The sequence below is a fragment of the Lampetra planeri genome, chromosome 32 (genome assembly GCF_965212315.1).
Source record: "Lampetra planeri chromosome 32, kcLamPlan1.2.h2, whole genome shotgun sequence".
NCBI lineage: Eukaryota > Metazoa > Chordata > Hyperoartia > Petromyzontiformes > Petromyzontidae > Lampetra > Lampetra planeri.
In genome coordinates this window covers 2,340,607-2,366,426 of record NC_136138.1, presented here as the reverse complement: position 1 = coordinate 2,366,426, position 25,820 = coordinate 2,340,607, and the positions used below count along the sequence as shown (strand labels likewise).

Genomic DNA, 25,820 nt, shown 5'->3' with positions numbered 1-25,820 from the left:
GACAAAGATAACATCGTGGCATTCAATTGTCACGCGTTTATCTATACATTTTTAGTGCTGTGTTCCTATGCCAAAAAAATGGCGATTAATTTTTGGGGATAGAAGGACCCATGTGTGAGGCGTGTGTCACCGGTGGGAGGGGATGGAACATGCGAACAGTCTGCCATAATAACACGTAGCAGGCTTTCGCGACCAGTATTATTCATTATAAAAGGGTTTTGGGTTAGATCACGTTATTATAAATGTGTCGCAACCCTCCACCACCCGACACGGCCAATCAGTCAAAAATGTGTCACGTTAACAAAAGGCCAATTAGTTACTTCTTCAGCCCACCCACCGGTTTGTATGGAGAGTGAATCCACAACATTTCTAATTTGAGTACGGCGTTTCTCTGGTAATTACATCCAGCATCTTCGGGCGATTTGCCAGAATAGTTAGACTATAGTTAGACTATTCTGGCAAATCGCCCAGCGAAACGTCATACTCAAATTATAAATACTCTTTGGTTCTTTCGGTAAAGTCATGTAGATAGAAAAAATAACTAATAGATCACAACGTTTTGATCGCAACACAAGCAATCGTCTTCAGGTGAAAAAATACAGCAGGCGGACGGACTGCTGAGGCAGGAAGAAATGTAGCGAGAGAGCTGGCAAAGGTTATATACGTTTGAGGTGGGTACAATCCAAGGGTAAGTGGGCGGGGCTAAAGATGGAATTTGCTAGTAAATGTAAGAGCGGAGAGCTCGGCATTCCTCGGCTAATCCTAGGGGGGGAGGGAGGGGAGGTGGAGGGGCTGCCGTAACGGGCGAGAGGGTGGGGGTAAAATTCAGAGAGGGAACAGGGTGAATGATGTGGATTCACTCTTCAAACACACCGGTGGGTGGGCTGAAGAAGTAACTAATTGGCGTTTTGTTAACGTGACACATTTTTGACTGATTGGCCGTGTCGGGTGGTGGAGGGTTGCGACACATTTATACTAACGCGATCTAACCCAAAATCTTTATTATGAAGTCTGCCATGAGGTGCTTTTCGCATTATAATGGGCAAATGTTGGCATACCCACAATGGAGGTGATCGAATATTTGCCAGCGCACATCTCTCTTGGCTGTGCACTACAGCTCAAAGCTCATTGTTGTGATAGCATGAGCTCTTTTTTTACTTGGTGTCAGATACATGTAAGATACAATTCAAATTATTTAACTGAAATCCAATTCACAAATATTACTTTGCGTATGAAGTCAGACCTGGGTGATTTGACTTAGGAAATGTTAAATATAAAAGTTTTGGAAGTGTGGCCTATTGCAGTATCACGCACGGCTCTGCTCTTATTAAAGATAATGGCACGAGATTTTCAACATCTTCAGGAGGCGTCGTGCACTTCGAAAATTGTTGCGGATTTCACCCTGTTAATCTAACGCCACGATGGGTGGGCGTGTGTGCAGCATGGAGAAGGGCAGGTGGCAGGCACAGGCATTGGCGTGGCTATCCAAAGTTCGGTGACCAAGGGGGAAGTAGGATAGTGTTACGTTTTTTTCCAGGTGTCAACTGGGTGACACCTGTGAGACCGAACAGTACGAAGGAAGAAGCAATGTTATGCTGCCTGCACAACCACCACTGGCCACGAAGATAACCACGTGGCTTGAGCTATAAACCAATTTTTAAACGGGCTTGGTGGCACACATGCTGATGGTTGGCCTTTCTGGACCCTTGTGCCCAAAAGACAAATCAGATGCTCGTTAGTTGAAATCCCAGTCGGTGTTTGACTCAGCCCATCATCTTCATTGGGTTGAAACATGTTCAACTTTCACCAGGAAGCCAACAGTGCTCATCTTGCGGAGCGACATGTCCCCAGGTTATACGCGTTAACGTGGAAAATTCACCACTGGCTCAGTACTGCCCGATGCTCGTCAGAGAGTGACGTCCAACTTTGGAGGTTACTTTTATGGAGGCTTTTGACAGTGGTGTTCAAAAGCAAAAAAAATGTACCGTAGAACGAGAATGCAAAAATGCACAGCGGTTGATGTCATAACATTTCCCCCACCCCCCCCCCCCCGACTAACTGTGCTTAACACGCCACGTAGCTTGCAGCGTCCATTCCCGAGATGCGCTCGCATCGCCGCCGGTGAAGCGGCAAGGCAAGCTCGGACCCATTGTCGCGGCATAAATTCTCGCTGAAGACATCGCGCTGCGCAGCGTCCGCTGGTGGCGTGGCATGGATCGCGGCGGCGCTAATTGAGCACTTCGGCAGCAAGGCCACTGCACATTGTAGCTCACTTTTATCATCCCCATTGCCGTGGCAATGAAACGCAGAGCCGTGTAGCGCACACGGCGAGGGCTGACGTGTTTACAGCCACAGCAGCTGAACGCCCGGATTGGCTCGATTACATGGAGCCCCAACCAAGAGTCTACAAAGTGAAATGGTTGGCGGAGTGTTTCTTGAACGCTCGGTGTCAACGCTATGTTATAGCGTGTGGCCAGAGCGCCCGGCCATATTGTGCGTTTCCTAATACTCCCTTACAATTAAACTCGCCGCATTTGCTGTAAATTGTGCCAATGCTTTGAAAGCGACGTTCACCCTGATGTGATATATGCTTGGGTGTTTTGAAGGCAGAGTTGGTGGAACACACACAGATGGAGCCAATGTGAAAGAACCTCCTTCAATGTCGTCACAGTATGCCTGTAGGAGGCATGACCAAAAATAGGATTGTGATCTGGTTTCAGATTTTTGAGGTGTTTATTATCTGTCGTAAAATAGTTATCTCGTCGGGACCTCCAGTTTCATACTAACCCCAAAAATACTAACGGGTAATATTTGACCACATCCCCAAGAAGAACCTTCCTGAAAAAAGGGCCTTGAGACTCGATGATGCTATCCTGAGCATTAAAAAAGTTTAACAATACCTGCGTAGAACATTTTCGATGTGTGATTATCGCTGCATATCAGTAATTTTGTTTTACCCTGGATAATGCAGGAAGGCAAATAAACCTTTCAGCCTTCTTCCACTAAAATATTTTATTTGTTTTTATTAGGTTTCGGGGTTTCTGGAATCAAGAACACAGATAGAGCAGAATCATGACTTATCCCTAAGTTGCGTGATTAGTATCTCACACGCGTACTGTTCCGTGGGGGACACTGTGTTAGTAATTAGGAGTTGTGCAAATTGCTCCAGGCAAGTGTCCTTCATGACTGGCTCATTGTGGCACTCAATCCCCAGCCACCTCGAGCTCCGTCACACCACCTAATTTTTGTGTTTTCGGCACGCTGGTGCTCTTACTTGCAAACGATGATCAGCACAATCCTCAAAGATCAATCGCTTACATATTGAGTGATGCAGACGTCCGCGGAGGCGATGGTGGTATTTAATTTGCTCGTTTGCAAAATCGGGTGCTTTGGGTGGTTGATTGCATTTCGGAGTCTTGAGAGGTGACAGTGGATCTTGGGACCCTTCAGCAGTGGCTTGATCATGGCAGCTAATAATGGGATTATGTAATCCTACAAGGAATACGATGCAATTTGTGTGCGTACATGTATAGTCCTCTGTCAAGCCACTGCTCCCCATACCGCGTGGACTGTGGGTTTTTTTTGACCAAACTTCACCACACTGGTCGGTGTGTTTTGGTGAAGGTTGAAAGCATGGATTTTGGAAGTGTACAGTGCAACAATGGGTTTAGTTGCCTTGCAGGAGCTACGCCTGCAGTGCATTGTGGTCGCCAGTCCAAGCACTGGCCAGGCTCAACACGACTTATCCTCGGATATCGGGCACGAGAGGTTCTTTCACCATGTATGATACCACACTGGAATGCAGGTGTCATTTCCCCCAAATATTAAAATTAATTGTCTCCGGCACAGTTCAAATGTTCTTTCTAAAGCGAGACGCAAGGCCGGCATGTGCAAAAGATGGCTGGGATCTAAAGCGATGTGCAGAAGAGACGTTGTAATTTCTGTTCCTGTGGAATAAAAATATAGCTGAATTGTAAAGGTTTCTCCCACTTCCCCGTTCAAATTGTGTATACCTTTGTGGAATAGCCAGAGATTTAAATTAAACCTTTATACGGCGGGAACATTTATTTCTGGGGCATGTTAGCCTGTGCGGTGAATTGTGGGAGTAAATGGTTGTATGCAGCCCTTTGCCATAAGCAAGTAAATTGCATTCACTATTGTGTCCATTTTAAATGAATGTTCCATTATAACTCTTATCCACCAACAATACGGTTGCCTCTCAGAATAAATGTATAGAAATGTCCATGCTCCCAAACTTCGTGATGCCAATTAAATAAAGTTAGCGGGTTTTATGGGCAGGACAAAAATAATGAGCACGTTGAGACTCAAAGCTGGAGAATTGGGAAACAACTTCACGCGAGCACGACCACGCCAATTGCAACATTGCACCAGCTGACACGCAAACAAAGCGCGTTAATTTCTCTGAAGGTGCTTACTCTGAGAATAAACAATCTTTAAAGTAATCTTTCATTGTACACGGCAAACGTGTAAATAATGCAGCCCATTTCATTCACGTGAGGAAAGTTTTTAAAGATTCTCAATTGCATACTGAAATATTTAAAAGGCAATAACTGCCATAGCCATACAATTCTCTCACGGTGAAGTGATGGACAATTGTTGCTTTTTATTGCAAAATTTTCAACGTCGTCAACTTGAGCTCCTGGGACAACATCCACGTCTTTATTCATGAAGATTTACGCGTGTTTGTTCTGCGTGCATCGGTTCACAATGTGCTAATGTACATTTTAATTTTTGTGATTAAACACCCATCCTATGTCCTTTGGCTTAGAATGACACGCATTGTGCCTTGACGAATGTTACATATTCATAAGATCGGGGCGCGCGGCGGGAGAATATTTAAGTTTCTTGTAACGCTGATTTTTCCATTCGCGTGCAATTATTACACTGGCACCTCAATCCCGAACCACTGCATCGGCCAGTTTTTCATTAATTTTGTTTTAATTTTCTTGGCTTAGAATGAGAAGAGACCAATTTGGAGTGAAGGACTGTGTGGTGTGGACATGAAAAAACATATCACAGGACAGGAATGAGTGGAGAAGTGGACCAGGAAGGCTGACACTTTTTTTTTCAAGACTTGAGCAATGGTAGCGGCACGTAGTAGAACCACGCCTTGCGAACGACATCACAAGATCATTCGTGTCCCTATTCGTGGTGAATGGCCGTTGTCAGTCGTTATTTCAAGGAGACCCAGCTGGGCAGCTGTGAGAACTGACTTCTTTATATCACTCGTCTACGTTTGCTACAGCTGCCCAACATTTAAATGTAGCTGCGTTTTGTTATGTACGTGTGTGTGTGTGCCGAACTTCTTTCGCACCGCACATAGCCAACCGTGCTAATCGGAGGAGGTGCAGAGTTCGGTGGCATGTGGGATTGCATGTCAGAGTTTGCACTATCAACTTGGCACATTGTTGCTTCACAAAAAAGGTCATTAAAATCCACTCCGGCAGCAGCAATACGCTTTGGAGGTGGTGAGAGTCTAACCGCAAACCCTGGCAGTTTATCATATTGACAGGTACACCAACCATCATTGTGGTGCTTCCTGATCGTAGTCGCTTTTCTTACATAGCAGGCTTGTTGTACGTTGCTGCTAGGCTAACCACAACGCGACACTGTCATGCCCAAGTACTTTCACTGAGAAATGACTGCATTAAAAGTCAACTGCCCAATACTGTCCATTAGGCTGAGCTATTATGAGGAATTATGAAGGGGAAGTGGCTGTGTGGATGGTGGGGAGACATAATGCCCCTATAAAACCACTGAGCCAGCACTGCTTAGGCCCTAAGTTCGAGTCTCATATATATTGCCCACAGGTCATCAAGATGAATGTTGCCATCAACAATGTTGTGACGGCACCGGTATTGGACTGGCTTCATGCTCTCGGCGTTCATCAGGAAGCCAACGGCTGGTTACACAATTGCCCCGTGCGTTCCCATACAACGATCCCAGTTCACTGTCAAGAACGGCAGAGATTCGCCGTGGAGCAGGACCCGGCCATCAGCCTCGGTGCACGTGGTCTCGACGCCAACGCACGGAAGGATACGACGGCGACTTGTTACCGATATGAAGCGCGTGAATGAACGGGCGTTGCGTTTGGCCCCCAGTGGCCGTAATTAAAGCAAAGGGATGGTAGCAAACAAAGACAAATCACGGCAGGCTTAGTTTGCACCGGGGAGCTTTTGAGAGGAGCTTCGATACAGATTCGTGGAAGCTTCTTTTCTTTCAAAGGCGCTGTTTTGGCCACAGGGTTAGTCACTGGTGTACACCGAGGTGTATCAACAGAATTGTCAACCGCTTTGGATGGGAGGGCGCTCGTACAGTTCCTCCTCCACTTGGGTTTTGTGAGCACCTTTGCGCCCCTCACCCAACACCGGTGTGCCCCCGTGTCTCTTATGTGCTTCTCCGTGCTTGTGCAACGGTTTTCATTACCCAGTGCTCCAGCTCCAAAGCATGTTGGGGATGGAGAGTGGCTGGGTTACAAAGAGGGTGGTTTAATGTGCGCTAAAGGGGATAGCAGCCGTAATCGGTGCGTTCACCTTCACACTCCACGGCAGCTTTCATTAAGCCCCTCGTTTGCTCGTAATTAGCTGCAGAGAGCAACTGTTTGCCGTTCTGCATTCACTCCATCCGGCGAGCAGTCACACTAAACCTACGAGCCGTGCTGGCTTTTTTTGTCCATGCCAACTTAATTGTATTTGATATTTGTTTTTTTACCCTTCTATTTGGCAACAAAACTGACACCTTTTTTACAAGGAGTCATGTTTGCATAGACCACAATACCTGCAGTCATAATGCAAACAAAAAACATAACTCTGATAATGTATGCACTGTCCTTGAAGTTGATTGGTCCACACCCGGAGACAGCTTTCTTAGGTGTCAGTTTTGTTGCCAGATAGAAGGGTAAAAAACCAATTATCATATTTTTGACTGGCAAATGAGGTTCCAATGGTGTTAATTGTATTTGTTTTGTTTTAGAGACGTCCTATAATGCAAGACGTGTGGTGTCACGTGAGGTTTATTCAAGTAATGGGGTGGCTATCATCTCTGTTGGCAGTCCTGTGCCAGTGGTGAAACATTGCTTTGACAAGCGCCTCGCTCTCCCTCTGGAAGACAATCACTATTGCATTCTCAGAGTGATACTTCATTGGCCCTGGAGGGATGATCGGCTGAGTCGAGCCCCGAGTGGAATTGTAACTCGCATTGTTGTGTTGAGAGTTCTGCCACGGCACCCTCGGATTACACAGCGGTCGCTTGTGAATCACTGCCGGACTCACGAAAGGCTCTGTGTAGTGGGGACACATTGTTGGTATCGAGTTTTTGTTTTAAAATTCTAATTGTAGATTTTATTTTACATATTCCTGACTTTGTACAGATTTAGAGGCCTCCCGTATAGCATCTCGAACAATGTACAACACGCTCCGTAAAAGCTCCTTTGCAGAAGCCAATTTAAATGCCAGTACATTGATACCGGTAAACGGAAATTAAACGGGTACATTTGCAAATAGAAAATAAAGGGACCGGAAATGTTTCACTTTTATTTTCATCAAATGACCTTTGTGAAGAAATCAGCAATACAAAGTCTGCCAACGTGTTTTGCGACTATTACATTTTGGCATTAATTTTGATCTTTGAATTCGCCTCTCATGGCCAAGCGCAGTTACTGATTTTTTTGTATTAAACGGATAACTTTATGCATTGCTCATGATTATTGGAAAAGGTGCTATATATTTAAAATATGAGACATTGAAAGCACTGAACACGGTTTAATTCTTTTTTTTACAAGCGCTAACGAGCTCGGGCATATTTAAGTGTTATCTTTTATATGGAGAATCCAAACCAAAAATGTACTTCTAGATAATCGCGGCAAGTAATGTAATAATGGACTTAGTCTCACTGTGGATTTATATAATTTGAAAGGCTTAACTACAGCAAAAGATTACTTCATGTTGTTAAATCGTCTGCACCTGAAGCATAATAGGCTATGTACTATGCCGACAAGCAAGAACTTTTAGCTGTAATGTCAATTATAATGTAACTGATTATTTTCCATTACTATTTTTACTATGACACTTATATCTTGTCAACTAATCTTCCATATTGAGATATAATGGAGCTCAATATATTAAGCATGAGTTAAAACCCTGGCAATATTCAACACATCCCTAAAATGAGTGCCATTGTCGATGGGAAGTCAGCATCATCCGAAGAAAATTATTGTCCCAAACGCAGGAACGTGGAATGTCTGCCAATGGCTCAACCCCGCAATGGAGGTTACCGTTAATCATGATCTAGTCGAAATATTAGGTGATCATTAGTTTCATTTAAAATATTAAATCCTTCAGGTCGTTTAAAACAATTTGGAACACATTCTATTTTTACAGATGCCATCCATGTAAATGTTGTCCCTTGTATTACTGATAAGGCACCCCCGGCCTCAAAAGCAAGCAAATGTCGTCATAATTGATGACATCCGGCCAGGCAATGTGATCCTCTGATTAAGTGTGAGACCAGGGCTGCACACAAACCAGGCAGGCCCCATCTCTCCAAGTCGCCCGCACAGCTATAATAAACGTCGCCCCCTGAAACAGCATTAACCTCCTGACCGGCACTCATGTATGCATATACGCGCGTGTGTGTGTGTGCGCGTGTGTGTGTGTTTTCTGTCCCCGTGTTTTTATTCGCAAAGTAATGGACACTTAAAAAATAGCGTGTAGAATGTCCAGTGCAGTGCTACACATTTGTGCCTAATTCATGAATATTCTTCTTGGCCCCAAGGTGAGGGTGTAGGGTATTCGAGTGAGGGGAGGGGGGAAAGAGTGCCCAAGGCTGTGTACATCTCCTCTCGGTATTTTAAATTCCATCTGGCAGATATGCTGAGCAAGGTTAATGTGAAGTGATTAGGCGATTATCGTTATATTATTTGTGAGCACCCTGATGTGGGCGACTGAAATTAAAATCTGTGGTGTGATTATAACCGAAACTCTCGCGGTTCACTCGAGCTGTCATTATCCTCCCCGCAGTTTGATTTCAATTTGGCATAATTTTTATTTAAGCATTTGACAGCCGACTGAGATTCATGATCAGACCTCCATAATGCCCGCCGCCCCACCATCTCATCCCCCACACTTAAAGACACGTTGCGTGACACATTCGTGAGCACTCCTAAGCCGTTGCTGGAAATTCCACATTCCTAAAGTGGGTGACCAGTACGTAGGGAAACTACCATTGACTTTCCCACAGCGGCTACTCATTTTGTTCGTCCTGGATGAATGATGTGGCTGAATCTACCCCACCCTGAGTTGAGTGAAACTGATCCAAAGCTGCCCTGTTCATCCACATGCTCTGGGGAGAGAGAAACAAGAGTCCGGTTTGCCCAGAGTCGATGGAGGAATGTGTTGTTTCTTTTCGCTGGCTAAACTAAGGGTCTAATGTTTTTAAGGAATTGGCAAGACATCACAATGCAGGACCCTCTCTTGAAGCATGTCTCGCTTAACTTTCATCATCATCATCATTGTTGTAGAATGTATATGTTTGGAAAACAGTTAAGTATTGCAGTAGTCAAACAGTTTTTTTTACTTTAAATGTCATATTTACATATCTACATATTTTTTCCTATTCTTTGGGTCTTTCGGTAAAGTCACGTAGATAGGTTCAAGGAAAATAACAAAAATGATGACATCATGATGACGACTGCTTGTGTTGCGATCGAAACGTCGTAGTTTTTTGTTATTTTCCTTGAACCTATCTACGTGACTTCACCGAAAGACCCAAAGAATATGAATTCCTGCAGTCACGAAAGCTTTAGGTCAATATATTTTCCTGTTCTTTCTCGTTTTTGTAAAACTTTTTAATAAACTGTGTTTAATTAAGTTGGATTGTTTCGACTGGGACTTGTTTTTCGTCAGAAGGTTTCCCATCTTCGCCGAGTGAATGTTACGTTGTGTGTCCGATCTTTGAACGTGAAACACATTTACAACTGTTTTTGTAGCGAATGTGCAGGCAAATGTAAGCGTGTCTGTTGCTTAACCAGCGTTCTTTCTATGAAAATTCGCTCGAACGAACAATCTGAATTTAGACCAATTTGGTCGCAAAACGAGGAAAATGTTCGCTTAACGAGTGGAGACCGATCGATCAAATGCATTCCGTGACGGCAGAAAACTTGCCGCCGCCCGCAGCTGTTTGTTCATCAGCTGTGCTATGAGAATAGGTTTTCCCTTTATTTCTGACAACAAAACAGCTGTTAAGATGTTAAAACACCGTTTTGAGACGCCAAAATGCGTCCTCTGGGGTCGAACACCGTTTTGAGACGAGGCTCAAAATAAAGCTGTCTCTGGTGCGGACCAATCAGTTTCAATGACAATGCATATATTATCAGAGTATGTTTTTTGTTTGCATTCTGAGCATAAGTATTGTGGTCAATGCAGACATGATTCCTTGTAAAAGGTTTCAGTTTGGTGTTTTAACATCTTAACACCTATTTTGTTGCCATAAAAAAGGGGAAAACCTATTCTCATATTTTGGTACTGGCAAAGGAGGTCCCATGATGCAGTTGTGCTGTGTTTCGCAAGCTCTGTAACAGGATATAATGAACAGAATGATTGATAAATTATGTTAATGTTTTACGCCCATATGTGGAGTAATTGGGCGTGGCTTTGTCGATTAAAGGAATACTGGAACCTTACAATGCTCGATCAAACGGGGTACGTGTTCGAGCATGGATAAAGCTATGACATGCTTTTAAAAATCGTTAAATCGGTAAATTGATTCCTGCCACATGATTTCTGGATCGAAAGCAACGATTTGTGGATCGCACATGATTAGAGGATATAAATAGACGATTTGTGGATCGAAAAAGTTAATATTAAGCCGCCCCTTGACGTTGAATTGGCTTCTTTGAACATTAACATAATGTATTATTCAATCTGTAGCGGATTCATTATGTCACTTTACATATAAACATAATATATAATTCATTATGTCGCTGATACATTATAGCATGTTATATATTAACATAATATATCATTCATTCTGTCGCTGATACATTATATCATGTTATATGTTAACATAATGTGTCATTCATTATGTCGCTGATACATTATATCATGTTATATATTAACATAATGTATCATTCATGCTGTCGCAGATTCATGACATCAAGCTACAGCGCGCGTGATTCGCCGTGTGGGGGAGGGGGGCCCCTCGTGGTGGCAATGTTAATTGGAGGGGTGGTGGCGCTAATTAATTGCAGAAGCTGAGGACGGGCAAACTGCAATCACTGTAGTTCTTTAGCGTTGCGTGTGATGTTTCATCACGTTATTTAAAAAAAAATCTCACGTTAAAGTTGTTCAAGAGCGAAGCATTTGAGGGTTGAAACGTGACTCGGGTTTTAACGTGGGAGTCGATGGGGAAATGACGATCGTTTAACGAGTTTTCGAATGACGAGCAATTTTCGCCAAACGCGAAGTGAGACACGCATGTGAAGCAAATTCGGCTGTAATTTTTTTTAATATTTTCACTTCGTGGTTATTTCCGAATGTAGGTTGCTTTATTCCACAATTATTGGATAATGTCCGAGATTTGAGAAAAGGTTTTCACCTTTTTTCTGGCAACAAAACAGGTGTTGAGATGTAAAAACACCAAACTGAAACCTTTTACAAGGAATCATGTCTGCATTAACCACAATACTTGTGGTCAGAATGCAAAAAAAACGTACTCTGATAATATATGCATTCATCTTCTTGGTTCTTTCGGTAAAGTCACGTAGAAGAGAAGTAATAAAATAATAAAAATAAAACATAATAAAACAATTCTCACGACGTTTCAGCTATAACGCAAGCAGCCGTCTTCAGGTGAAGAATGAGACACTACCAAGCTAGGAGCTTATATATACGCTGGGTTGGAGGTGCAAGAAGGGCGCCTTAACAAAAAGAATGTGTATATGAAGAGGAATTTAGCATATTCATGGGAAATGCGTAGGAGGTGGGCGGGGGGGGTTTCAAAGTCATATTATGCCCATGCATTATGCAGGATCAGCAGCACCAAGGGAGGGTGCAGGGAGTAGCATTAACAAAGGAAAGGAATGTTAATAGTATGTAGCTGCAGTTACTAAACAACCACGTAGAAAACTAAAGTATAAACTACATAAAAAAACTAAAGTATAAACTGTATAGCACCATCAGTATACTTACTATATTCTACAATAAGCTGAGTTACTCACAGCAAGTAATACATTACAATTCTACGTCGTAAAAATGATATAATATGCTTCCATCTAAACTTTATTCTCTTACATCACACGAGCATACACCGTACTATATACTGCCATAGATAAACCCAACATTAAATTATATACTGTATTGCTATAAACCACCCTATACCTTATACAGTGTTATATTAAAATGTATAAGATATAGGGTGGTTTATAGCAATACAGTATATAATTTAATGTTGGGTTTATCTATGGCAGTATATAGTACGGTGTATGCTCGTGTGATGTAAGAGAATAAAGTTTAGATGGAAGCATATTATATAATTTTACGACGTAGAATTGTAATGTATTACTTGCTGTGAGTAACTCAGCTTATTGTAGAGTATAGTAAGTATACTGATGGTGCTATACAGTTTATACTTTAGTTTTTTATGTAGTTTATACTTTAGTTTTCTACGTGGTTGTTTAGTAACTGCAGCTACATACTATTAACATTCCTTTCCTTTGTTAATGCTACTCCCTGCACCCTCCCTTGGTGCTGCTGATCCTGCATAATGCATGGGCATAATATGACTTTGAAACCCCCCCGCCCACCTCCTACGCATTTCCCATGAATATGCTAAATTCCTCTTCATATGCACATTCTTTTTGTTAAGGCGCCCTTCTTGCACCTCCAACCCAGCGTATATATAAGCTCCTAGCTTGGTAGTGTCTCATTCTTCACCTGAAGACGGCTGCTTACGTTGTAGCCGAAACGTCGTGAGAATTGTTTTATGTTTTATTTTTATTATTGTATTACTTCCCTTCTACGTGACTTTATCGAAAGAACCAAGAAGATGAATCCCTGCAGTCACGAAAGCTTTAAATCGAAATATATGCATTGTCTTTGAAACTGATTGGTCCACACCAGAGACAGCTTTCTTTTTAACCTCGTCTCAAACGGTGTTAGACCAGGGGATGCCAATAGGCGTACAGCACAAAGACAATGCACTATCAGAGTAATGAAGGCTCGGGGTGAGCATCTACAAATATGAAAATAGGTTTTCCCCTTTTTGGCGTCCTCCAGTCTAACACCGTTTTGAGACGAGGCTCAAAAGAAAGCTGTCTCTGGTGTGGACCAATCAGTTTCAAAGACAATGCATTTATTATCAGAGTACGTTTTTTGTTTGCATTCTGACCACAATTATCGTGGCTAAGGCAGACATGATTCCTTGTAAATGGTTTCAGGTTGGTGTTTTAACATCTTAACACCTGTTTTGTTGCCAGAAAAAAGGGGAAAACCTATTCTCGTATTTTGGTCCTGGCAAAGGAGGTCCCATGATCCGAGATTAGATTACCAACTGTTGTATTTTGCCATCGCTTATTACTTTTAAAGCATTCAAGCTCAGCATTTTATAACATTTACATTGTCATTTAATTTGGATATGTTTTGCCATTCTTTTGTTATCATTCATCTCTTTGTCATTTTACATTTCCATGACTCTGCAAATGGTATTTTTCTTTTTACATTTTCCCAGAAAATGCCACATGCCGTCTCATTGGGTGCACAAAAACGCTGAGGAATTTAAGCACCCTAAGAACGCAAATCCTTTTTGGGAAGTAAAAAAAACCCCATATTTTTCTAAAAATACAAACTGGGCTTCATGGAGGGTTTCTGGATATGATTTTCACGAGCAAATCACTGTGGATTTCATGTTGTCCGTGGATATTGCTGCTGAATAACAGCTTGCATGTGGCTTGGCATAACTGCCTTGTTAAGTTGTTCACGTTACACAGTTATGACAGCGTGTGACTCACCTGGAACATAATTTATTGCTTGGGGCTGCTTTGTAAATACCATAAGAGTGCGCAAATTAGACAACGCAATATGCTACCCTGCAGCAATATAATTACAATACTTTTTAGGGTTCGGTCGCGTAATGCTCCAGCCAATGTTGTGTCGTGAAAACCCTCCACCACCCAACACAGCCAAACAAATAATTTGCACAAATTTGGCCTGATCATTTTGTGGTGTATCCACGGAAATCAACTTGAAGTCATAATATCAGCTGCAAAAACCTACACGTTAATAAAAGTGTAATACTTTTTCAAAATTTTCAAATATTAAATGGTTGATAGGATGCCTGCTATGCTTGCTGTGGCATTGCAGGAATGAGCAGAGCCTACCTCTAGCCATACTTTGGACTCACAAATACAATCTCTTAGACGTTTTACGATTGTGGATGACAATATCAGCATTGTTTTAATTTGACATGAAAAATACAACGTCAATAATCACGTCTTGTGTTCGAAGAAAACCATTGCAGTGCAGACTCTCTCGAGACTTACTCGAGGGTATGTTTTGCAAATTAATATGATACTTATTGCTATGGGAGGAAACCAGAGTGCTTATAGAAAACCATTCCATTTGGATATTGATTTGTAAAGGAAAGAAAAAGTTATATTATACGACATGTTCATTACAACTGTTATTTACACTATTTTCTCTATATGAATCGGTACACGCACCTTTGAGAATCTCTCACCCCCGATGTCTCATACGAGAGGGCAATTTGCCTTCTGTGCATTGTTGTATCTTATGAGACTTTCCCATTCAGTCATTGCTGCAGCACCCATAATATGCCCACCCAGATACACACGATATGTAGTACATCATTCATTCACGAGCTTGTGTATTATATGCCACAACGTGTGTTTAGTTCGTGATATTTTAAGTGGCCATAGTACCGAGATTGTCTTGTTGAAAAGTGGCCTTAACAATAGGAATGTGTAATTCTCATCATTGTATTAGAGCCAACAGAGGGGATGAACGCACCATATGGGTACAGCGTGGAGCCTCTCACGTTAGGACAGTGATCTCTGAGGCCGTGTGGTTTGTGGAAAGCTGTGGGAGAATTTAGATAATTGTGCTGTGGCCATTTTATGTACAAAATGCATCGTCCCTCTTAAGAAAACAATTGCCAGGGCCACTGAGTGAGGAGACTGCACAGTTATCGCCCAGTGGTTAGTGGCACTTTCGAGTGAACCGGATTTCAAAAGATCACTCCTTACAATTTTTGGAGCCACCTGGTAATTTCAGAAGGGCACTATCAGAGCAATCCCATCTGTTGAAAAGTGTTTTTTTTTTCATAAGCGCCTGTGATAACGTTTGAGTGAGCTGGGAATGTTGTGTTGCTGCAATTGTCCACGTTTGAAAAAGAAACTACAACTGCTCATAAAAGAAACCCCTGGAATCCTTTTGGCGAAGAATAGATCTGGAAATAATACCATGTGGGTGGGTGTATGTATGTTGAACTTTTGCATCGTACGTAGCCCACCGTGCAAATTGGAGGTGCGGGGGAAGTACAAGAAAATAAACATAAAGCAGTTACAATGAAATTAGTTTCCTAATATTGGAAGAAAGAGCTTTCCAGACGATCGCAGAAGCGCATGTGATGCAGTGGCAGTCTTTAATCGATGGTTATCCCAAAGCAGGCTTTGAAACACAAGTACGAGATTTGATTGGTAAAAAAGAAAAATCTGTGCGACAGTATATTTTTTAATCACCTCTAGCTGGTAAATATAAACAAGCAAGTGAACAAATAAAATACTAACATCCATGAATCTGATTTTATTAATATTTTTGCTATCTTTAAAAATAATTACCGATGAAGGATATTCAAGTGATGTTGTGGAAAAAGGGAAGTGACGCTGAACACATCACACTTGTTTGTGATTGGCGATGGCTGATGGTGTAGGAAATAAAACAAACCGGCACAAATTGGAAACAAAATTGATTTTGAATGGTGTGCTAGGGCCAACAAGTGGCTGTAAGGAGCATGCAATAATTATAAGCCTGACATTTCAATCAGTTAGGCGTAATTGGTCTCCTAAAAGTCTCAAGAGAAACTCCAGCATAACCTTATTGTCACCGCCTACCCAACACATCATCAATCCGGCGCATCCACCCGCAGTAGGATGCGTCGAAATTACTGACCCTATGCTAGCATTCTGACAAGTGGAAAGCACGTAATGATTTTTCGCATGTGGCACAAGGTGTGCAAGGCCACTAGTCCAGGTGTTTATATCCATATTCCTTAGCCTGTCATTCCTCTGGAGCAGAGAAGCCACTCCCAGTGTTGAGCAAGTCGATGGCAGTCGCCCCCAAGCCCCCACCATGAAAATGTGGAGTTTCCCTCACTTTTGCAGAGCCACTGTTAAACAACACATAATGCGATACTCCATTGGCTGTGATGCATGGGGCACAAATAACAGAAACTAGACGTATGTGCCAATAGCAATGGCTTAAAAGGAGAAACAAATATTTATCAAAAGCAATCCTCTCGGGCAATAAGCTAGCTCCATCCACAAAAAGAACATTGAATGTCTATGGGCTCTGTGACCAGGTGAAATAAAGGCATGTGATTGATTGAATTGTCACTCCTGCTCGTGTAAAACGCCCATAGTTCGCAACGGTTGATCAGGAGGACGCATGTTTTTGGCAGGATAGTGATGGGGTCTGGAGAATTGCTGAGTTTGGCCCAGTTTTCAAGGAGAATATTCTGTATATAGCCAGTCATATTTCAGAGCTCAAATACCAATTGCACATATTTATGAAGGTGTATGATTTTACAACAACAACAGAAATAGTTTTACCAATTATATCTCAACTATGCCTTCGGGAGCTCTATCAACAAATGGCATTTCATTTTAAAATCGATTTTCAGAAAGGGAATTAGTATCGTCAGCCATGGTCAATCGCACCTCCGATTTAGCACAGTTGGCTATGTACAGTGCGAAAGAAGTCTACATACAAACACGTACACTGCCCGCTCCCACCGAAACCACCATCATCTCTCGTGATTCTGCAATGCAATGACACACCTAGCACCTGGGCACAAGCGGTTTTCGTTGCTCCATCTCAGTGAATGTTTTATCGGACGCATTCCATTTGTCGAGCAATGTGTTAGATGAAGAAACGTTTTGAAATTTCACATGTTTTCAACTGACATCCTGCTGCGCTCTATCTTACTCCACCCAGTGGCAACAACATGCTGTGCAAGGAAGAGTGGCTCAAATAGCAGAGGTGCTGAATCACTTTTTAGAGTTGCACTTCATGAAAACAATATATAGTCCCTAAAGTATACGCATTTTTTTAAAGTAGTCATTGTGACGCAAAATACATGGACAATTTAGTCGATGGCTTGGGCTTTGAATGCCAGATCTCAATCGTTCTGGGGTAGTGCTCTGGCAAGCACTTTAGCATTATTCCCGAGAGCCACTTTTTGTGTTCAGATTGTTTATTGGAGTTCAGCACAGGCCATGTTTGTGAATGAGGCTGCACACAATGCAGGGAATGCTGTGTGCACTATGGGCTATAAAGTGAGTACACATTGACTCAAGAGATGTGCGGTTCATAGAGCCAGCTTTCAAATATGGGCATGTTTAATAAATTAAGCACGTTTTTCCCAAGCATAGAGCTGTGTTGTCGTCCATTTTAATTCAGAGGGGAATCTTGAAATTACTCTCAGGCTTTTGGTGGCTAATACGTTGCGTTTCTAACTACTGAGCCAGCCAGCACTTCTGCGATCCTAGCTTCAGGTGGCCACTTAAGATGAAGCATGTTCTCATGGGTGGCATGGTGGTGCAGTGGCAACATTTGTTTCCTCGCATCAAGAAGGACTTGGGTTTGATTCCTGACTCAGGCACGTTTTGTGCGTCGTGCTTTGTAAATTCTCTCCCCCGTGTTCTACACGAGTTTCCTCTGGGTTCTCCAGTTTCCTTTCATAGCTTTACAAAACAACATAATCGAACAGAGTTTGAGTGGTGTTGGCCATACATACCAATGATGAAAAATTGCCTGCAAATTTCTCAATTGGGATTAGACTGCAAAAAAGTCTCGAGTCTCAGTCACTGGGTAAGCAAATGTAAGCATGAATACTTATTCAATAATGATGTGGATATAATCCAGCAACCAATAAGCTAACAGGATGGTGAGATGTGACTGTGAAGTTATGAGTTTCTCCTAATTTGTGTGGGTTTTCTCTGGGCATTTTGGCTTCCTCTCCAGTCAAAACTCCAGACAGAATCAGTCAAATATTCCTGGATAAAGAACTGTTACATTTTTATTTTTACGAATTGGATTTTGGTACCAAAATATTTGGGCTCAACTATTCGCTGCTCTGTTTTTCAACCAAATGTTAGTGTTGTCACTGCTTCATTATAACGAAAGTTAGTGTATCATCCAGACGGAGGTGGTGCTTACCGCTGCACACTTACTTGACAGGAACAAAAAAATTTTCGTTACACAGTTATTATAATATTCAATTATATTCTTGCATATGGCAATATATTCAGGAGCTCAATGCCAAAGATAATATTAAATGAAGCTGCAGAGTAAAGTATATTGATAATGCAAACGCATTCCTGCAAAGTAACTTTTTCAAATGTGTTTCAAATTTGTATCGAGATTATTAAAAAAAAAATTAAGCAGATGAGAAATAAAATATCTTAACCCCCAAGATAAGCATGCAGAACATCTCATTAAAGGCAGTGCTCTTAAAATGAGAAACAAAGTAAACCCTGGAGACCATGAGTTAGTTGATAGCGGTGTATATTATATAGTAGCCACCAGAGGTGGGACAAAGTCATTGTTATGCAAGTCCAAGTCGAGTCGCAAGTCATCAAATTCATGACTCGAGTCTGACTCGAGTCCAAGTCACATGACTCGAGTCCACATCTCATAGGTGGGACAAAGTCATTGTTATGCAAGTCCAAGTCGAGTCGCAAGTCATCAAATTCATGACTCGAGTCTGACTCGAGTCCAAGTCACATGACTCGAGTCCACACCTCTGGTAGCCACATAGATGTCTAGGAGCATTATCATGCAAACTCCTAACATGACAAAACAAGAGTTTTAAATCCAATAAGAGCCTTCATTCACTGGCAACCAATACATTTAATCATGAACCACAAAGAATGTATCCAAAATGGGTTTGAGTGTCAATTTCTCACAAAATAGATGGGGAATTGGCAATCTCAGATCACATGCCACGGACAAAAAAGAAAGCATTCTTTAGTGTTTAGCTGAGATTAGGTTCAATGGTTGCTCTCTCGATGGCCTGAACTGAAATGTTGGTTTAAAAATAAAAGCGCAAACCATCCCCACTTTGCGGCCGAGCTTGCTATAAAAATACCCGTGAGTTATTTTTAGAAAAAACAATTGTAACAGGAATCCTTCCCAGTTTAGCTGGATCAAAATGTAGAAGACGAGGGAGGTCGCAGGCACGGCGATCAAATGAGCTGGCCCATTTATTTATTATTTTGTTTTCCCAGTTTCCTGGCACCAATTATTGTCCCACTTGCGCAACTGCTGTCAAGGCGCAGAGCACTGGAGCCATCCATCACAGACAGAACTCTCCACCGGCTTGCACACGGGGGGGGGGGCGGTGTCTCACTGGGAAACGACCCTGCCAGGGACACCACAGAACTATTTCTAAAGTCTGCCAATAGCCTTTCTTTTATACCACGGGTGCAACTGCGCGACCTGAGCGGTTCCTGCTGTGGCCACACGGCAAAATCAGGTCAAATAAAAGCATCGCTGTGCTTAGGCGAGCAAGGGCGTGGTGCTCATCGCCATCGGTGGCCCAAAGCCACAAGTGGAAATTCCACATTGCTATGGTGCTGAAAATGTCATGCAAAGTGTTATTTAATTTGATTTACCCCGGAATATGGTGAGTCATCCCCCCAATGAGGTTTTGTTCCTGGCTAGTAAGTGTTATTCCCAACAAACTTTGATTTTGTGACCAGGACAGTAATATTTAGAAATTTAACTATTTTCAATGAGAAAACGTGTGCATTTGTGTCATTCCGTCACGCAAAGTCCTGGTCCCAAAAGCAAAGTTTGTGGGGAATAATAACCATTTTCTATACTTTTTAGGCATAAGCAATTAATAAACAACACTTACTACCCAGGGACAAAAATCGTGTTACATAGTGAATTATCAATGTGCCAAAATGTGCTATTTTATTACCAAGACACGGATAACGTAGAAAGCTGCTTGTGTAAAATGTCACGGTATTAATTGAGGGTTGTATTTGTTTTTCAATTTGAATTAATTTTAAAAATTGACCACATTAGAAAAATTACTCTCAAATTACTTGGTTGAGAAACAGCACAATGTAACTGTGACCTCCTGCTGTGACAAACTCAGCAGGGCCCTCATGAAAAGGCCTTGAGAAAATTCTGCTGGGTAATCAAACGTAACAATGCGTGCACGTTGAGTGGTGCTAATCCCCGTTGGTGGTTCTCATTTCTGGTAATTCAACTTTCATATGGAAGGGGAAAAGTGTCTCCATATGACAATCACTGCTGGTGTTAATGTACTGACCGAAGGAGGTTGATGATGGTCATTGGCTGCTTTGTCTATGGTCGTGATTTAGACTCGGCTCTCGATTGGGATAACGACCTGAAAGTAGAAGCATTGTGTCATATTAAACGAGGCTTGTTGTGTGTGTTTGGTTATTTGGAAATATAAGCAGGATACAGTCATTGTTTCTCAAGCTCCTCCGAGTGGATACACTGTGACCTGTCAAACATGTCCACAGGACAACTTGCGGTGCACTCAACACGGAGGTAGGCCGATCACTGGGCATCACCCTGTTGTGCACTCTCTGGAAACATTTGCGTTTTCAGAGCACTTTCATACAGCGCATTACACGAGTCAATCAAAATGGATATATCAATAGGTGTGATAATTGCTACGGTGTTCTCTCATGCAAATCTTTAGAAAATACCATGGTCTTAAAACATTCGGCTCAAGTGGGAAAACACGGCAGAAACTGCTGCCAATTGTAAAGTTACAATCTCAAATCCCGGTCAGAGGGTCGACTTGGCTCGTCAATCTTCGAAACTCCGCAAAAAAAGTGCCACTTCGTGAGAAGTCAACAATATTTACTGGGTCCAACATTATGAATGTAGAATTGCCCCACTCGCTCGGGGCTAGGAACAGAGATGAGTTAATATAGGTACAAAAAAACTATTATGGATGATATTGGCCTACGTGTTAAACAGAGATGAGTTGAGTTTATTGCTCAGTTGACCATGATGACCCTTTTACTTTATTTTTTGGAAAGACATCTTAAGAGGTGGGAGAACCCACACTTCTTCCCATCACATGTGACCTTACAATCGACTAATTGTGGCGTACCTATTTTATACTACAGGCTAGACAGAGGTGGGGGGAATTTAAGAAACGTACTCATTCTTTCAATTGCTTATACGGGAGATCAAACTGGCATATTGCTAATTATATTTACATCGGAGGTGGTCCATGTTTGCTGTATGAGAACCAGCACAGCCATTGTGCAAATACATCATGACTGGCATGTCCTACTAACCAGGTGATTACTGAATCGCTGCTTCTTGTTTAACCTACTTTTATATTGGCTCAGTGCCGTAATGAATAGTTGCTGCTGAAGAAGCACATTTGATGAACGATCAGTCTGAGAAAAGTACGTGGCAGCACACTTTGCGCAACGCCACTAAACTAGGTGAAAATGTGCTCATTTTAACGTGGCAGTAACTGCAATGTCCCATGCACGATATGCGTGTGCAGCATTGGCTGCCCGATTGTGTTGAAAGTGCACGTCGCATGAAATATGATGGGTCTTGGCTGCCCTGTCTGGGCTACTTTCCACGTGAGGTGTGGAGCGAAAAGGGGAAACGTTAAACAAAGACAGATTTTTTTCCCCACCCCCAAGTACGGTAACCGTGTAGACTGATGGTGTCAGCGCTGTTAGCGAGCACTTGAACCTTATGGCGGGACCACGGGGAAGTGAAAATCGTAATTATTGTATTTTTGGCGACTCCGTTCCACCACGCACATAAACGCCGCGACCCACCTGGCGCAGATCATTCTGTTGCCTTCTCGTCGTCCAAAGGCAGCAGAGAGGACAAATGCGCACAAGAGCTGAACAAGCGAATGCTGCACTCCATGCTCGGGTATGGGCAGGATCATAAGTCTTATCCAAAGCTGCTCAAACTGCCTACACGACTTAAGTCCTTTATTTGTCATCACGGTTTGCATAATACAGTGAAACTGCTCTCTTATCTTCATTATTATTTGTGACCTACCAATGTCTGCAGCCAGGATCAATCAATGACAATCCTATTACCTGCAGATATTTAACAGATGAGATGCGTTGCACCCGTTAATTCCTCCTGTTTGATAATACTTCTCTTGTCCGTATGCATTTGTGCAGATAGGTTTTTTTTACGGTTAAGCCATAGTCCCCACATACCGCTCGTATCAACGCGGATAAGAGGAGCGGCGACCCACTACTCTGTAGATTAACATTGGTAGAAACGCGTGTTACAATATGAACAGCGCATTGAAAACGCGTACTATTTTATGTACTGTTTACAAAGTGTGTTCATAAATCCACACTGAGAAACACGATGATTGACAGAGGGGTGTAAATCATTTTTTGAATAGTGCATTTAAATAGAGGTACTGCATGTGAGTAGTTTTCATCTTTAAAGGCATAGTTTAACAAGACAACACTTGTCACCATACTTCAAACCCATTGGTGAAAAAGAGCAAAGTTTTTGTTTACATTATAATTTAAAGTTTATGCGAGAGCCGGGGGCTTATGGGAACACGGAGTCCCGCCATAAGGTTCTTCATGCAGGCCAGCACCACGCCCAGCCACATTTGTCCTGTTGGACCAAGGCCATAATTATCATATACATTGGGGGGGACACATCCCCCCCAATATTAAAATATGCTCAAAATGCCCCCCCCCCCCAATATATTGATATAAAAACATTGCTATGCTATATAAATTAAAACAACAATTTGCTAAACCTTGGCCACAATCTCTGGACTTGTCTTCATATAAATCAATGCATAGATTTCTGTTTATATAATTGTGGTTATGGTTGTACTTTATTAATCCCTAATCTCTGCCATTGCATACAATGAAATAAGAAATGGTAAAAAAAAGTATAAACAGAGCAATGTAATACAATACACTATTATAAATTATTGTAAAACATATCTCATGTGTTTGTGATTCTTAAAAATATTTTAGGCAGGAAATTAGTTTTCAAATTTAGATATTTTTTCCTGGATTGGGACCCCCAGACACCCTGGGAGATTTGGTCCCCCCCAATGTTGACTCCTCTGCTATGGCCTTGTGTTGGACCACAATGTTTCACCACCAATAGGGGCAGGCCTAGAACCCGTTCAGGTGAATCACTCGCCACCTGACGATAGCCGTGGCCGGGTATCGAGCACAGGTCACCAGATTTATAGCTCAGTGAGCTAACCACTTTTGTAAGTAAATTGTCATGCCATACTGTATAATAATCATAACAACGATGTTAAAACCATTTAATAGTTCAGTGTAATAAGGAACTAATAGATTGGCTATCACCAGCCTCTAATTATATAGCAGTCATTGCCCGTGAATGCATCCTTGTGATTTGATGACGTGGAATAATTGTGCCATCCATATGACAAACACACGGCCATTGCAGGTTCTTAAATGTCGCTTTCGCTCATTAATGCACATTTATAAGCATGTCAAACTGTCATAAAGTGCAATTTAAAGATAAGTACCAATTTATACCTTAATGGAATGGCAATACTTATTATGGCCATACATCTTAAAATAGTATAAGTGTTGCATTTAAGCCTCAATGAATTTTCCTACATAGCATCAACTCATGTACACCGTGAAATTAGCGGTAATTATCGATGCATTACAGTACTCACATTCATCTAAAGTTTATACAATTAGCTCTTTCTATTTAATAAAGAATTACCAGATAGCTGGTACCGTATTGGGTATAGGCTGGATATATATAGGCTAAACTAAAACTAACTATTTTTAATTTTACCCAGTAAGGCCCCAAGGAAAGTGAGTTAACATCTCACCCCCCTCTCCCCTGTGAACTCCTACAGCCAAACTCCCCCCCCCTCCCGTGCCTATATAAAGCCACAACAGCAGATCATTTTTCTCACCTGAAGACGGACGCTTGTGTTGCAACCGAAACGTCGTGTTTTCTTTCATTGTTTTTTCTCTCTACGTGACTTTACCTAAAGAACCGGAGAGTATATTGTTCCTTTCACAAGCGATCTGGCCACAAATGATAGCTCAATCAAGTGGCGTATCATGTGAGAATTTATAGCAGCTAAATACTCTCAACGCATGTTGATTATAAATATGAAGGGGAAAACCAGAGGACCTGCAGAAAAAATCCACGCGACCACAAGGAGAGAGACACGCAAACTCCAAATATACAGGAGTCAGAGTCTGTATCAAATCCAGGACATGCATACCAGGAGAGTGAGTTAACATCTCGCCACCGTGGCTTGTGTAACTCACGAGCCATTTTATGTGGTTTTGACAATTCAGTTAGCATATTCAGTGATTTTTGCCATAAATTTGCAAAAGTGTGGCATCTTCTGTGAAGTAGATCCTAAATACGTCATCACATCATTCCCGAGATTATGGTATTGGGTGAGAAATATCCCAAATTGCCGTATGTTTCAAAATATAATGCAGTTCTAGTAAAACAGTGTAAATGCATGAATGGCGCGGTTTGGATTTTAAAAGATTCGGAGCGTGAAAAAAAACGAGCAGCAAGAGAAAAGCCTACTACCTGAATTTGGGAGAAAATTTACTTGCTACAGTGACATTAACACACGCAAGCATAAGACGTGAGCGGGAACAAAGCCAGCACTGCTCGATCCACGGGTGAAAGGGTAGCCTGATTGAAGATTCAAGGAGGTTTTATATTATTTAGTCCCATATCAAGAGTTTGATCCCAGTCACTGGTTATATCCACCCATCCGAGCCTGCACAGTATGTGGATGGGTGACCACCATGCACAGAACGTTTTCCAGGCTATCAGTTACGTGGTGGGTAGCAGAGGGCAGTGGAGCAAACGTAGTTGTTCCGTACGGTACTTTGTATGCTCCCTACCTTCACCAACCCTCATTGACGGGCGTCAATAAACCATGATAAGCGACACAGCTTGGTGGCCATCATCCGGCGGTGGTCCTTGTACACGAAGCATAGTGACGGCGGTTTAGCATGGCCGTGTGTTTCTAGCTTGGGGAATGTAAATGATGTGTGTACAAGGTCAGAGATCTGGAGGTTGGCAAGCCTCGGGCATAGGGGCCTAGCGGTGCATCCTTTGAGTCTCGCCCATCATTATGATGCAATTATGCCGCAATACAGGAGGTTGGCTTTGTTGTGAACGCGGTTGTTATATACATGTGCCACGTAAACTCATGGTCAAAAAAACATTTTTGTAGAAGATTACCTCATAATTGGGTTGCTGGTATAGTATAAGAAATATTTTTGTTTGTATTAAGTGTAGCAGTTTAACAAATGAAACAGTGGCAGAGGTGAAAGAGTCGCATTTGGGGCACAGCAAATGAATATTCGATGGTATTTGTGCAATTTTTTTTATTTGCTTTTGTAAAAGCAATACGAGATGAGAGAGATTGAGCGGCGTATTTGCCACTTCCTACGATTCTAAGCCAGCGGATGTCCTGCGGTTATTCCCGTGGTGTGTGTGTGTGTGCCCTGAAAAAAATAC

At 42.1% G+C, this 25,820-nt stretch overlaps 1 protein-coding gene across 2 annotated transcripts in view; it reads left to right on the top strand.

The window, feature by feature from the left end:
• LOC144729286 (A-type voltage-gated potassium channel KCND2-like) overlaps window positions 1-25,820 on the top strand; it is a 486,104-nt gene that overhangs the window by 130,893 nt on the left and 329,391 nt on the right. The gene's annotated exons all lie outside the window — the stretch shown is intronic.